The following is a 15,548-nucleotide window of genomic DNA, read 5'->3' as shown; positions in this document are numbered from 1 at the left end:
TACTGGCAAAGGCTTTTGCCACCCCCATTGCACTTTTTTTAGGTAATGTCAAAAGGACAAAATTCCTGACACAAAAAATTCATCAAAAAGCCACCTCAAGGTTATGCTGCTAAACTCTAGGAGTCTTAGCATGAAACTGCACTCACTGGAAGAGGTCCTCACCTTGGAAGACACTGACATCTGTGCAGTCACAGAGACCTGGTTCAAGGCAGTGGAGAGCACCCCAGTCATACTGGGTTACACCTCCTACCGCATGTTCAGACCACAAACAGAAGGCATGAAAACTAAAGGAGGCAGTGTATTCATTAAATATAAATACACCTCCATATTGCTTAAACAGTATAATTCCCTGTAGATACTTCAGGTGCAATTAACTTTTAGTAGGACACATATTCAAGTCAGTGGTAGCTGCAGGACCCCCTCCATGAATCAAGACACCCATTCTGTCTACTTGGATCTACTGGTATCCATCATGAGACATCTGAACAACATGGTTCTGGGTGATTTTAATTACCCATCCATTAACTGGGTAAATTACTTGTGCTCAAACTCACTTCCCCAAAGGTTTCTCAAGTTCATTAACTCCAATGCCCTGGACCAGCTGGTGGACACCCCAACTAGGGACGACAACATCTTGGATCTGGTGCTTATCAATATGGGGGACTGCTGTAACATCCCCACTGTGAGGTCTTTCCTTGTCAGATCTGACCACAAATCAGTCTCATCTGAAGTAGCTATGACACTGGAGCCCAGCAGCAACTAAACTAAAAAACTTCTCCAAAACAGATTATATCCGTCTAAGGTATGATATAAATAGCTTCATTGAACTTCCCCCTAAGATGGAACTGTCAACTATGCTGAGTCCTACACTAATGTTTTTTACAAACACCTGTATAACTACATTGATGTGGCTGCACCTGATAGGACCAAAACAAGCTCTTCAAGGAAGAGCAAACCTGCCTGGTGGACAACTGCCATTTACAGGCTTTACAATAAAAGGAAGAAATTGTTGTCCAAAAGTAAGAAGGAGCATGCCCTAAACACTCCCTCCTCAGCTTAAACAAGCAAATAAGACTTCTTGTGAACTCCTCCAAAGCAAACTACAAATCCTAATTAGCGTCTTCAACAAAGGACAACCATAAGGCATTTAGTTACATCCATAGTCTAAAAGGTAAGACCCTGATTTGCACGAAACTGGTAGTTCATGATACCACATACACTCAACCTGTGGACATAGCAAACCTGTTAGCTGACAGGTTCTGTGAAAACTTCACTCCCTTGTCCCCACCACACATACCCCATGACATTCCTTCCACCTTTCCCCCACCTTGTACCTCTAAAGAGCAGATTGTAAATGCTCTCTCTAAGGCCAAAAACACAGCATCTATGGGACCTGATCAAATCCCAGACTGCATCTTAAATGGACTCCAACAAGAATTAGCATCACCATTGGGTACTCTTTTCAATCATACTCTAAGCACCGGCTTCAACTTAGCTGAATGGAAAATGGTTACCATTATCCCCTTGCACAAGGGCGGTGCTTCCAATGACCCCAAGAACTATAGACCTATTAGCCTGACTAACCTTATCTGCAAGGCCATGGAGTGAATCATCATGGACCAGAGGCAGTACCTACCTTCTGGCTAAAAGTATTAAGATCTTTGCACGGAGATTTAGCCATTTGTAAGAACTATTTATGTGTGCACCCCAAACAGACACCAGCCTGGCTAACAACAGGAAATACAATGCTCCTACTTAAAAGCGAACGTGCAAGCTACCCTAAAAACTATAGACCAATAATTTGCCTTCCGACAATGTATAAACTATACACTGGAATTGCTGCCAACAGAATTCATAGTCATTTAGAAGAAAACTCAATTATGACAATAGAGCAAAAGAGTAGTAAATGAAAGTCATGTGGAACAAAGGATCATTTGTTATTAAATAAAGTCATAGTGGGGAATTGTAAAAAGGGGAGGAATCTAAGTATGGCATGGATAGACTACAAAAAAGCATTTGACAGTATTCCATATTCATGGATAAAAGATTGCTTAACAATGTGTAAGATACACCCTACACTGATAAACTACATCACGGCGACCATGAAACAGTGACAAACCACTCCGCAGTTAAGCCATTAAGCTATGATAAAGGACAAATTATTATTCCAGGGATTAAAAATTCAAAGGGGGATATTCCAAGATGACCCTCTGCCACTGCTGCTGTTTGCCTTGCCCTTAACCCATTAAACTGTCTGCTAGATTAGATCAAGGCTATAATTTAGCTCCCAGAAGGCAACAAAGTGTAAGGACTTCTCATCTTCTCTTTGTAGATGATGTAAAACTGTATAGCTCATCAGATAAGGAACTGAAGGCACAACTGAAAGTAGTCAAAACTTTTGAGATGACATAAAAATGTAATTTGCTCTTGATAAATTTGCAAAAGCAACCTTTAAAGCAGGAAAGCTCCAGCAACAAGAAAACATTAGTTTGGGTCAGGAATGTGATATAAAAGAACTTGAGCAAAAGGGAGTGTATAAATATTTGGGAATTGATGAAGGATCAACAATAAAACATGAACAAATGCAAATAAAACCTAGTAAGGAATATTTTAGCAGACTTATCCTGAAATCAGCATTGACATCTAGGAACAAAGTTCAGGCTATAAACCACTTTGCTTTTCCTGACCTTACTTACAGTTTTGGAGTGATTGACTGGCCCCAAAAGGTGTTGGATAGGTTAGACAGGAAAAAACAAGAAGGATGTTTCATGCTCATCAAATGATTTATTCAAATCAATGCATACCAAGATTTTGGGACTGCACACATATCTGCTGACCTCACAAAACCCAAACATTAATGAAAATTTTGAAACATGAGGAGAATAAATTTAAGATGACTTCCCTGCTTAGTCTAGCAGAAGCATATCAGTGTCAAGCGGGAATGGAAATCAAATCAGAAGTGGATAAAAATCAGGCAGCAACTGAATGTGCCAAAAAACAAAAGAAAGAATATAAGATGAAAGAACAGATGAGAAGGCAAGAAATGTGGAAAAAGCATAAATGTAGTTGCAAATATAGAAAACTCCTGGAACAACCCAATTTTCCTCATGTCACATGCCCCAACAACTTCCGCTGTACTGTCTCAACACCCTCCCTCAAACATTTACACTATAACTACACAACCCCTGCCACCAAAAACATCTTCCCAACACACACTCTTTTACCAAACAACTAACACACTCAAAAATAAAATATCCCTAAGATAACATAAGCAATTTACTATGTATATAAAACATATCCTAAACACCCACTATAAACTAGCCCTCACTGGAGACATCCATCCAAACCCTGGTCCTCCCAAATCCAACAAACTACAAACCCTAGGCCAAGCAACCCCCCCCACAACTCAACTCCTAGCCAACAAGAAAACAACAGACCTACTTATAATGTCCTTAAACATCAGAAGCATATGCAATAAAATCCAAAAACGACATGCCAGCATAAGCATATATTCCCCAGATATTCTCTTACTAACTGAAACCTGTCTCAAATCTCACATCAAAAGTGAGGAAATACTTCCACCTACATACAACATCTTTCGCATACACAGATTGTCCAAAAAAGGAGGTGGTGTAGCATTGATATTTAAACACCACCTCAATATTCAACTCCTGAACTCATCTGCCCCTCACCACAACAATGAAGAAATCCTTTATGCCAATCTCAAACTAAAGCAAACAAAACAATCAATATCATAGGATGCTATTTCCCACCAGGGCAAAATATTACACCCCTAGAAAATCTCCTGAGCTGGGCTACTCTATCTCTACCCCAAGAAACCATCATTCTCGGTGACTTTAACATTAACTGGCTACACTGTAATAACAATCTCCTAACCATTCACCTTAATCTCCATGAGTTCACTCAACTCATCCAATCCCCTACCCGAATCAACAAAAACCCTAACAATCATACCATACTTGACTGGATCCTAGTCAACAAAGCCCCTCACTCTTACCTAACAGGCTGCTTACCTGACAGTCTTAGTGACCACTACCCCACTTTCCCAATTCGGCACCACACAAACAGTCTGAAGACCATTATCCACAGGCAAATACAGAACAAGTCCAACTTCAACTCCAACTCCTTCATCTCCTCCCTGCAAAAAATTAACTTGTCACCACAAAAATACCTCAACCTAGATGAGGCTGTCCACTTCTTCAACAGTACCTTCCTCTCCATCCTAAAAATCCATGCTCCTGTAAGAAAGGCCAAAGTCAGATCCAGGCATACCCCATGTTTGCAAAAGACCACCAGAACCCTAATGAAATCCAGAGATAAGGCCTGGGAGCACTGACAACTAACAAAAAATAACTCAGATAGGCAATCATCCCTTGAACTGCGCAATAAAGCCAAAAAGCATATACAATTAGACAAATCCCTCTACTATAAATACACTCTAAACTCTACCAACCACAACCCTAAGCAATTCTGGTCCACTATTAACACTATCCTCCACCCAGGGAAGGTTGATACCCCCCAGCCGTCCATTCCCCCCTCCTCCAGCTATACTGCTGAATCCTTCAACAAACACTTCACTGAAACTATAACATCTCTAAACAAACAACACTTCCCTACAACAGCCCCCCAACTCCTAACCCTAAACCCCCACTCCTCTTTCCTTCTTCACCTCAGTACCTACCTCCAACATAAAAAGACTATTGTCAAAACCTAAACCCACCAAACTTGCAGCTGACAACCTCCCCTCTGAATACTTGAAAATTGCAGCTGATACACTAGCCTACCCAATTTCAATTCTAATCAACCATTCCATAAAAGAGGGCTATGTTCCCTCGATATGGAAAATATCCCACATCATTCCCCTCCACAAAGGCACCCCCTCTACTGACCTCTCCAATTACCACCCCATTGCTGTCCTCTACCGTCTCTCCAAGATACTTGAAAAATGTATCAACACCCAGGTCTCCAACTACCTCCTAGTTAATAATCTCCTCTCCAAAACCCAACATGTTTCAGGCCATATCACAGCACTATCTCCGCTCTGCTCTCCTTCACCAACACTATACTTCATCACAAAAACAATGGCCTCTTCTCTACTGCCATATTTCTAGATCTCTCAAAGGCCTTTAACATGGTATCTCATGAGCTACTACTCTCTACTCTCCCCAACCTCTCCTTCTCACAATTAGCCTATAACTGGTTCCACAGCTATCTACACAGATGCCAGCAATCAGTAATCTGGGATGATAACCTATCACCTCGCCACTCAGTTACTCTTGGAGTTCCCCAAGAGTCTATCCTTGGCCCTCTGCTATTCTCACTTTTCACTAACAACCTACATACTGCCACCACACAAGCATCTCTTATACAGTACGCAGATGACTCTGCTCTCATCTGCTCTGCCCCCACTCTACCAGAACTACAACAAATCACACAGGAATCATTCTCTTCTGTAGAAAGCTGGCTATCCAATGCTCAGCTCCTACTCAACCCAAGTAAGACAAAACATCTCCTGTTCCAACCTTCCAAAGCCACCCAAAACACCCCCCACTTCAACATTCTCACCAAAGACAGTACCATCATCTCTCCATCAGAACACACAAAATTACTTGGTGTGGAAATAGACAACAAACTTTGATTTGACACCCACATATCTCTCACAATAAAAAAAGTTCACAAGAAACTGGGTGCATTATATCGAAGCCGCCAATTTCTAACCAAGGTGGCTAGAATCTCCATAGCTAATTCCCAGCTAATCTCCACCCTACTCTATGCATCCCCCATATTTACCAACCTTAGACAGACAGACCTACACAAGCTGGATGCTTGTTACAACAAAATTGTTAAATTTGCCACTGGAACCTCCTACCGCAGCCATCACTGTATCTCCCTTAAAGAACTAAACTGTCTAGAACTCCCACAACTCCTTTACTTTAATCAACTCACCCTCGCTCATAAACTTATTAACCACTCCCTTAACATCCCTTCCCTTCAAACCCTTCTCCAACCTTATCACTCCACTAGGCCTCTAAGATCAAGCAACAAAAATCAAATCACTGTTAACAAACCCAAAAACTCAGCAGGAGAAGACATATTTTCATGTACCATATCTAAACTTTGGAACAATCTTCCAGCCTCTATAACTACTCTACCTTCCAGCAGCCTTTTCAAGACAGCACTCAAATTCCACTTAAATTTGCACTGGCTTTGTCCTTGTTCTAATCCAGGCTATCACCCCCACCCTTACCTTTCCCCTCACGTAGACTCTTAACCCAACTATACTGCCGCCACTACTACCCACAGTCAAAATTATCTAGTTGTCTTTACATACTTTAAATTCTTGTCTGACAACTTTGTTACTAGTATTATAAACGGCAAGAAACTATCTTAACTTACAACATTTACTGTATATACTGTTGATATCTTGTTATTGTATTAAAGCCAATAACCTTTAATGTTGTTTACTATTGCTGCAACTTTGTATCTCTATTTATCATGTACACGATGTGGAGATTTTCTTCCCGGGCATCTGCTGAAAAAGGACCTCCGTCCAGTCGGAATTTCCCAGTAAACAAATTTAAATAAATAAATAAAAAAATGAATAAATAAATGATGATCAGGATTGAATGCAGGAATGGTTAAGGAGAGGCAAATTCAAACCAAAAGATGAAAGGTTAATATTGGAGGCCCAATATAGTGGACTACGTACGCATTGATTTACAAAGTCCATTGAAAATGTGGGAGAAACAGACAAATGTAGGCTTTGTAAAACAGAATTGGAAACAGCTGCACACCTTGTTGCTGGTCTTGACGTACTAATGGTAGAAGGACTGTATACTGAAAGGCATAATAATGTGGCAAAACTGTTGCACTAGGGATTGTGCAAACATTATAATACTGAAGTAACTGAAAAATGCTGGAAACATGAGCCACAAAGCATTATAGAAAATGATGAAGTTTACATCACATGGGATCACCCATTACCAACAGTTCAAAAGACATATAAAAGAAAACCAGATGTAGTGGTCCATGAAAAGAAGACAAAAGTAGCATTGATCATTGAAATTGCTACACCCAGTGACTACAGTGTCTTGTGTACAGAGAGAGAGATACAAAGTCATAAAATACCAGGATTTGCAGGCAGAAATGAGAACAATGTGGAAGAAATATATCCAGACAGTTCCAGAAGTAATAGGAGCAACGGGTCTTATAAAAAATAATCTACAATCATATTTAGATATGTTACCGATACATGTAACTTCATACAAATTGCAGAAGGCCGATTACTGGGCACATTGCAGCTGCTGCTGCAAAGAAAACTTTTGGCTAACATCAAAGATTATAACAATACTAATTTCATGAACTTTTATCATACTTTGACTTAGGAATGGGGTCCCGTCATGGTATTAGAAACCCAAAGGATGTGGAGAAATTAAAAAAGAGAGAGACCTTATCAAGAAAGATATAAGTAATCTCTAAACACTTGACCCTACTCAGTTTGGATTTGTCAAAGGGAGATCATGCCTGTTAAACCTAGTGGATTTCTTCGAGACAGTCTCCAGAGCCCTGGGCGAGTGGAAAATTGTGCATACAGCCTACCTGGACTTGGCCAAGGCTTTTGACACTATCCCCCACTCAGGCATTATTGACAAACTCACCCAGCTAGGTATCAATCCTTATATCATTAGATGGATCATTAACTGGCTCACCCATAGAACCCATGCAGCCAAACCTGTAACCAGTGGTGTTCCACAGGGATCAGTCCTGGAACATCTGCTGTTCAAAATCTATTTCTTTAAAGTACAAGCAAAAACTAAAGGTCTGTGGCTGACAAAGTTTGCTGATGACTGCAAACTGTGAGCAGTCATAGACTCCCCAAATGATGTCAACATCCTCCAAGTGGGTCTTATGGAAACAAATAATTGATGCCAAAGTCACAGCCTTAAACTCAATGCAAAAAAATGTATTATCATCCCTTTCAGTAAGGGAAATGTTCCTGCTAAATACCACATCAGTGGAAACAACCTAAACATGCACTCAGTGGTGAGATACCTGGGCACACAGGTTGTCTGCAACCTTATCTTTGATCACCATGTCTTCACAGTGGTAAGAAGGCCATACTGTATTACTCATCTCATAAATAAGGGCATTGCCTCCACAAAAATAAAGAAGTTATAACCTCCATGTACTCTTCACTCATCAGGCCAATAATTGAGTACAATGCTCATTTTGGTATGTACTTTTCCAGGCGCCTGCAGCAAGAAACCGCAAAGGTTTCTCACAAGGAGAATTTAAGGTATTCAGCATCTGTCCTATGGGGATTGTCTATAATCACTGTCACTTTACTCTGTTTCATACAGACTACTCAGAAGCAATCTCTGCCTTGCATATAAGGTAATCTTTGACTCTGCTTTATTGGAAATGCGGCATATCCGTAAGTCCAATGGCACACAGGTTACTCACTCTGAAGACCTTAACCTGGTATGAGACATTAATAAAACCTGCTGGAGGGACAGCTTCTCAGAGGTTACCACACCTTTGGAACAGACTCCCACTTCATATCAATCTTTGGCCTTCTTCAAGCACAATCTGGATAATTGGATGGGTAACTGTAAATTCACTCCGGAGGTTCCACCTGTGTCTCTTTGGGACAGGGGCAATAGGTGCTGATCATGGAAACAAGGGCAGAACTTGGCTAGGCTTGTAAGGGCCCTAGGGTCATTAGCTTATAACCTTCTGTGATTCTCTGTAGCCAAACCCAACAATTCTACTGGAAAATCACTATACTCCCACCACCTTGCTAAATCCTGGAACTCCATCCACTAGCAATACAACAAGAACACTCCCTAAAATGATTTAAGGCTCAGCTAAAATTCTACCTACTCAGTTGCCAGCTCTGTACATATGATGCTCCTGGATAATCTCCAAACCCTTATTGTCACCGGTGTTTTATGTAACTTGTCATAATACAGCTTCTTCTTCACAATCGCAAATTATCTAACTATCATCTGCCCCTCTCCAATACTATTTCTGTCTCCCTTTTACTCATACCTCCTCAATACTCCTTCATAATTTGTAACCATCTTCATTCTATAATTACGTCACTGTCTCCTACTCAATATCTATTTTCAACTGATTCCATTTGAAAGTAACTAGACTCTTATAAGCTTGATATTAGCTAATATTTTAGTGTATTCTTCATTTAACTGCTATGTTTTCATTAACTGTCATCACGTTATGAGTCTATGTATCTGTATTTACTGTTGTATCTATGTACATTTATTTTTTAATAAACTGTCATATGTAAGTGTGTACATTTATTATGTAAATCTTGTATAGCTGCCTTCTACTCATTCTGTGAAACTGAACATTTCTACCCAGGCCTCCACTGAAAATGGGACTTGTGCCCAGTTAGACTTTACCAGTAAACAAAAGCAATAAATAAATAAACATAAATAAATGCCCATTATATTACACTAAACTATCTTCCGATTACCAAATTAGAGGCTTAGGTTTTCTGCACTAGCATACACAGGTATGGCCTAAGGAAATTGTTTTGTCAATATACATGAAAGATATGTATTTGAAGTGGATGTAAAAGATTCTGTGGCAGTTAATGAAAAGAGTAGTGGAAGTTCCCTCATGTTCTGGCCCAATTTCCCCCTAGTCAGCATGAAAATCACCTTGCCTCTCCTCAGAACAGATGCCATTGGCCTAGTGGAACTAAACCAGTCAAGAAAATGTAAATAAATAAATATGTTCTGTCACTAGACTTGACAAAAAATTACATTGCACCAAAAGTGTAATTTTCTATACTTTTAAATGTTGACATCATTGTATATAGTCTGTATTCTAAATGCTCCTATATTTGTAAAGTAGCATATTGAGGATGTGTATTTGTACTGTCAGTTCTGGACTTTTATTCCCCGAGACTCTGCTGAACTGGGTCGTCTTTTTGCTCAGTCAGATCATCTCAGTAAACAAGCATGAATAGCGAAACATAAAAATAACTATTTGTTCATAGGAACACAGGAAATACAAGGCAAATGAGTCTTGTGACTATTTGCACCTTGCCAGTATCCACGCTTAGACTGTACCTCCTTTGTTGAGAAGGCCTCAGCCAGACAAGCCAGGGGTGTGTTTGTGAATAGTCATCCAATCATCCATTTCCAGTACGACGGGAGATAATGTATCACACTGCTTAACTTAAAGCAGCAGTCTTCCCTGACAGTCTCTCCCTTACTTTAATCGATTAAGCCCACTGAGCACAAACTTCCCTTTTCGGGGGCTATTCAGGAGCATTGTGTGGTTTTAGCTGGTCAGGGTCTAACTGTTACTAGCCATTATAGTGAACAGCAGTTTTTAAGGTGAATGATTTTGGAAAGAAGGTTACTGATAAGGAAACTAAATTGCAGTTTGAGGGGTAGTCATTCTGAGTCACTGATTGTGAGGCAATAGTTTTGCAAGTTAGGTGCCCTTGTGATAAATCTAAAGATTTTATTTGGTATTGTCTGATGTTTCTTGAGGATGTCATCGAATGTTGCCCTAATGACAGGAAGACCATATTCCAGAGTTGAGAGTGGTATTCCTTTCCTTACTGAATACTTTAACTTAGTAAGCAGGTTCATGACTTCGTATGAGGTTTGCTGTAGTCTTGGAATGTTGCCACTTATATTATAAGTATCCATGGAAAATGAAAGTGAGAGATCAAATCAGACTGTATGGCAATCATAAGATGGGAAGTTCTTCAGGAAGTTTCCATCTGGCCTGCAAAAGCTTTAGTTTTATTTGACTTTTCTACAGAACTCATGACTTCAAAAAATGCATAGTTTTAATTTTTCCAGGTTAACTGTTAAGCTTCTGTAGAGCATGATATAATTGTGTTAGGTTACTGTTAATTGTTGTTATTAGTTGTAGCTGACTGACTGGAGCTTTCATGGGCCACCATAATCATGTCATCTGTGTATAAGCATATTGTTGTTGGACAGGGGAAACTAGCAGTGCATTTCTGTACAAAGAAATTAAAAGTAGTCCAAGGATGGACCCTAGATTAACACACTCATTGTTTCAGTCCTTTTCCCTCCTACTGCATGCTGAACAAGAGTTTACCTCAGTTATCTTGCAGTGAGAGGAGCAACATGGCATTTTTCCACCTTTAGGTCCCTAAACCCTCCCAGTTGTCCTTCCAGTATGCTTCTCACTGAAGGTGGGGATTACTATGTCAGGCCTATCGGTTCATCCACATATACATCACCCCACCTACAATGCTAGGTGCTGCTTGGCAATTCTAGCTTGTGACTCAATATGAAATACTCCTGGTGTATTTGTCAGCCACTGATAGAAATCATTAACACAGCCAGATTGTGTAACCTCTTCTCTACAGGATGGATAAACCAGCAATGGCTCCTAACCCAAATGTGACACATTAATTTAACAAAAAACTTTTTCCCTAACAGTAACACTAAACAAGACAAGTAACCCCCCCCCACACACACACACATATCAGCACATACACATACCATAATAACTAACCTAACCTAACCTTAACTGAAATCCTTAATGAGAAACACTTGCACACACACACACACACACACACACACACACACACACACACACACACACACACACACACACACAAAACTAAATCTATCCTCTTACCTATCACTTTATGCTATCCCTAACTGGCAAAACCCAACATGCATGTCTCACATAAAACAGGGACATTCAACAATTTGATGTTCGTCTCCTGAAGATGCCAAAGGAAATGTTCGACTTAAAATGCCAGTGCTATACTTTGTTGACAAAATGATCATTTGACCGATATAATTCACCCATATATATGATCTGTTGTGCATGTACACAGTGCAAACACACAACAGAAAATTCACTGCAAAATGACATTTCTGGTCTAAAGTTTGCTGCAATTTTTTTGGTGCAGATAATTGCAGGATGATAATATATATTTTGCTGTCGATGGTAGCCTACAAACAAAATATGATTCAAGGGAGAGTGAGTTGAAAGAGAAGATTTTACCCGTCTCAGTATGAATAGCTATGTTTTCTTTAGATTGGAATGCTTTCTAAAATAAAGAGCTGTTGGTTGCCATGTGATTTTTGGAAATGTCCTTTTGCCCCTGACAATAATATCAGAGTGGAATGCAAGTCTGAGCTTGTTCAGTCTTTCTACAAATGCCATTATTAGTAATGTAATCAACTGTCAGGGGAGCATGTGTTTCACTTCTGTTAATGTGGCTGTTAACTTTGACAGGGAATGAAGATAAAAACAGAGCTTTGTGCAACCAGTTATAAATGTATGCACTATCCCATGCAAAAACAAAGGAAGAAAGACAGAGGCTGCATTAAAAAAATGCATGTAGAAGCAGGGCTGACTGAAGAGGGATTGTTTTCCAGATGTTTGCTATGTTCTGACAGCACTTGATATTGGCTTTCTTTCGTAAACAGCTAATTAGCATGTAGGAAGACTAACTTTTATGTGATTAAACTTACATACGTGCCATAGTTAATTATATGCACTTCAGTGAGTTGAAACATGAAGATTTACTGTTCAGTAAGGTCACAGATTTATGAAATTGAAATTACAAATCAAAGAAAATACTTGTTTTGCTTACTTATGGTGCACATATGTGTTGGCAAGCAATACAGCAAGACATACTTCAGCTACGCCTGCATGTTTTATAAAACAACAGACAGACATGCAGTGATAGCAGTTTTTGGCTGTTGAAAGTGTTCTGCCACAGCAGCTGTTAACCTACAACTACTCAGGTTTCTGACCTCTCTTGGCTAGTTAGCATTCTGAATATTTCTTACCCACACTACCATTTTTCAGCTGTCTGTTCTGCATTCTTTAGGGTATCTACTAACTGACATTTTGCATTTACTTTTCTCTTTTTCTCCTCTCCACTCCCCCACCACATCTATTTCCATTTTGTCCAGCTCTTATTTCCTCCAAGCAGTTCTTCACTGATCCCACCGTCTTCCTTCACACTTGTTCCCTGTTTTTCAGCCCAGCCCCAACACATGAATCCATTTCTAGTGTCTTCATCATTCTTGTGTTTCTGTAGCTGTCTAGTGATGTGCAGTCAGTTATCCCTCACATTTTCCCCATCTCTTCTGTGTTATCTGTAAGTATCTTTGTCTTCATTTGGCATCGCTCTGTAAGTATCTGTCTTCATTTGGCATCACTTACAGTTTCTAGTCTTTTGTGAAGTGCTGTTTCAACCTTTCTTCTAAGATGGTATATTTCTGCCTGCACTTATCCTAATTGTTATACATTTGGAGTGATGGGAGGCTGCTATACACATGCATTACAGAGCTCTGATGCACTACCACCATCAGATAAGCCTTATACCTCTGAACTGTCCAGATTTTCATGGAATATCCAGATTTTTGCCACATATTTTTGGTCAGTTTGTCATAACAATTATGATTTTGTGGCAAATCATTGAGGACTTAAGTCACTAAATAATACTAAACAGTGACAGACCTTTACATTTCAGGCTTCATATCCTTATGAAAATACATAATAATGCAAAACCTGCTATTCTAGCTACTGTCTAAATTTATATTTGCAATAGTTAAAATCTGTCCCTATTTTTGGGTCTTTGCCCCCCCCCTCCCAATTTTTGATTTTGTCCACATTTCTTGCACTGAGAGGTTGAAAGGTATGGATAAGTCCTACTTTAATGTTTTTAGCAGTCCATGTAAACCCATAAATGGAAGCCTGTGAAGTCACGTGTCTTTTATGAAGTCACTGCACATGTGCACAGTAGCAGTCCTTACTTAGTAAATGCAGTCTATTTCAAGACCAAGAAGTGTTTTCAAACATGCCCTGGTCTTCATGTGACTTTATTCAAACTGCATAACATTCTAAGAAAAGGTGACAAAGAGATTTTTGATGGGACTCTTGGGGAAAACCAAAAAATGTAAACCCATGATATTGTCACAGTCTTCATATGTAGAATGAAATGAACAATTAAGGTGGGGGGAATCAATCTTCTGAATTGTTCAGAATTATGTAGAATGTGCCTGAATTTGCTCTTATTTCTACCCTGCCCCTCAAAAAAATTTTGGTTAGCTGTGAAATCATGATTGCCAGATATTAAAGTTTCATGCTTTGATAATACTTTCAAACATGGGAAAATATAAGCGATGGATGGATGGACGAATGGATGAGTTTCTTACTTCTAATTGATAAGAAAATGCATGTTGATGCAACCATGATGTTTTATTCATTTTTTGTTATTTAGAGAAGTACTTAAAAAACTGTTCCTGATTTTGGCCCCTTGTCCACCATTGTATTTGGCTTTGTCCAGAATTCTGAGCAAAGAAGCTGAAAGTCATGACATTTTTTTGAGAAAGGCATATAGTGACAGCTCTCACTGTTATGGGTGTGCACATGTGGATTACATTGTAACCCTGTTAACATGCATAAACGTAAAGATAAATCCTTCAGTCAGCTCATTAAACTTTTGAACATCACAAACCTAAATCTCTGGTAATTGCAGAAAAGTTTCATTGTAATTATTGCAACCACGGGCCTAATCAGATGGTGAAATAGACAGTACATTGCTAAGAACTATGAATTTTGGTCGTTTGCATTAAATATTCAAAGACAAATCCCTGAGTGGCATTCACAGTGAAGCTTGTCAGAGCAAACTACTTCCTGAACTGAGTTTAATGTTTTCAAAGACATTTGAGACTCTCTTAACAACAGAAACTGCAAAAACAGATATGCAATAGCTGTGAAAGCATTAAACAAGTGTTGGTTTAGTACAAAAAAATCAAAACCAAGGAGTTTCCTTTGAAAGAGGAAGAGTTCTGCCATCAGTGCAAACATCACAATCATGCTGCCTGGTCTATAGATATATAGAGGCAAATGCCACAGCTGTAGAAATCTAGGCATGGAAAATGAGCATGACACATTAAGGTACACATATACGATTACATGCTCAAATAGTCAATCACTGGTGAACACAACTGCCTTCTGCTGAACATGCAGTACTGTCAATTAAATCTAATCACAAAAGGAAGCCTAATAGCTTTTCTTTTCTGATTGGTAAGCCTTCCATATACCACTTCATAAACACAAACTTAACACTGTTTTATCTCCTTTGGTTAGTACAATTTAAAATAAAACCATTTACATGGGGGGGGGGGGTTCTGCCCCCTCCCCCACACTGAAATTTCACTCCTTACTTTAATGTACTAACCTCATGGTCGCGCAACCAAGACCTCAGGGCAATCTATAGTACAGTGCACAGTCTGGCTAACTTTTATTTGATGTTTAGTGACACCTGTCATAGCCATTGAGTGGCTGTGTGCTCAGTAGAATAGACCTGTTCTCTCTCTCATAGGATCATAGGGGATTACTAGACTAATGGCTCTGGGGCCCTTACAAGCCTAGCTGAGAGTTTATCCCCAAAAAAGAAACCTCAATCAGCACCTGTTGCCCCTGTCAATGAGGGACACAGGTGGAACCCCTGGGAGAAATTTGTGGTTGCCCATCCA

Source organism: Protopterus annectens, chromosome 2.part0, assembly GCF_019279795.1.
Source record: "Protopterus annectens isolate FY-2018-M chromosome 2.part0, PAN1.0, whole genome shotgun sequence".
Taxonomy (NCBI): Eukaryota; Metazoa; Chordata; order Ceratodontiformes; family Protopteridae; genus Protopterus; species Protopterus annectens.
Note: the sequence above shows the minus strand (reverse complement) of the source record.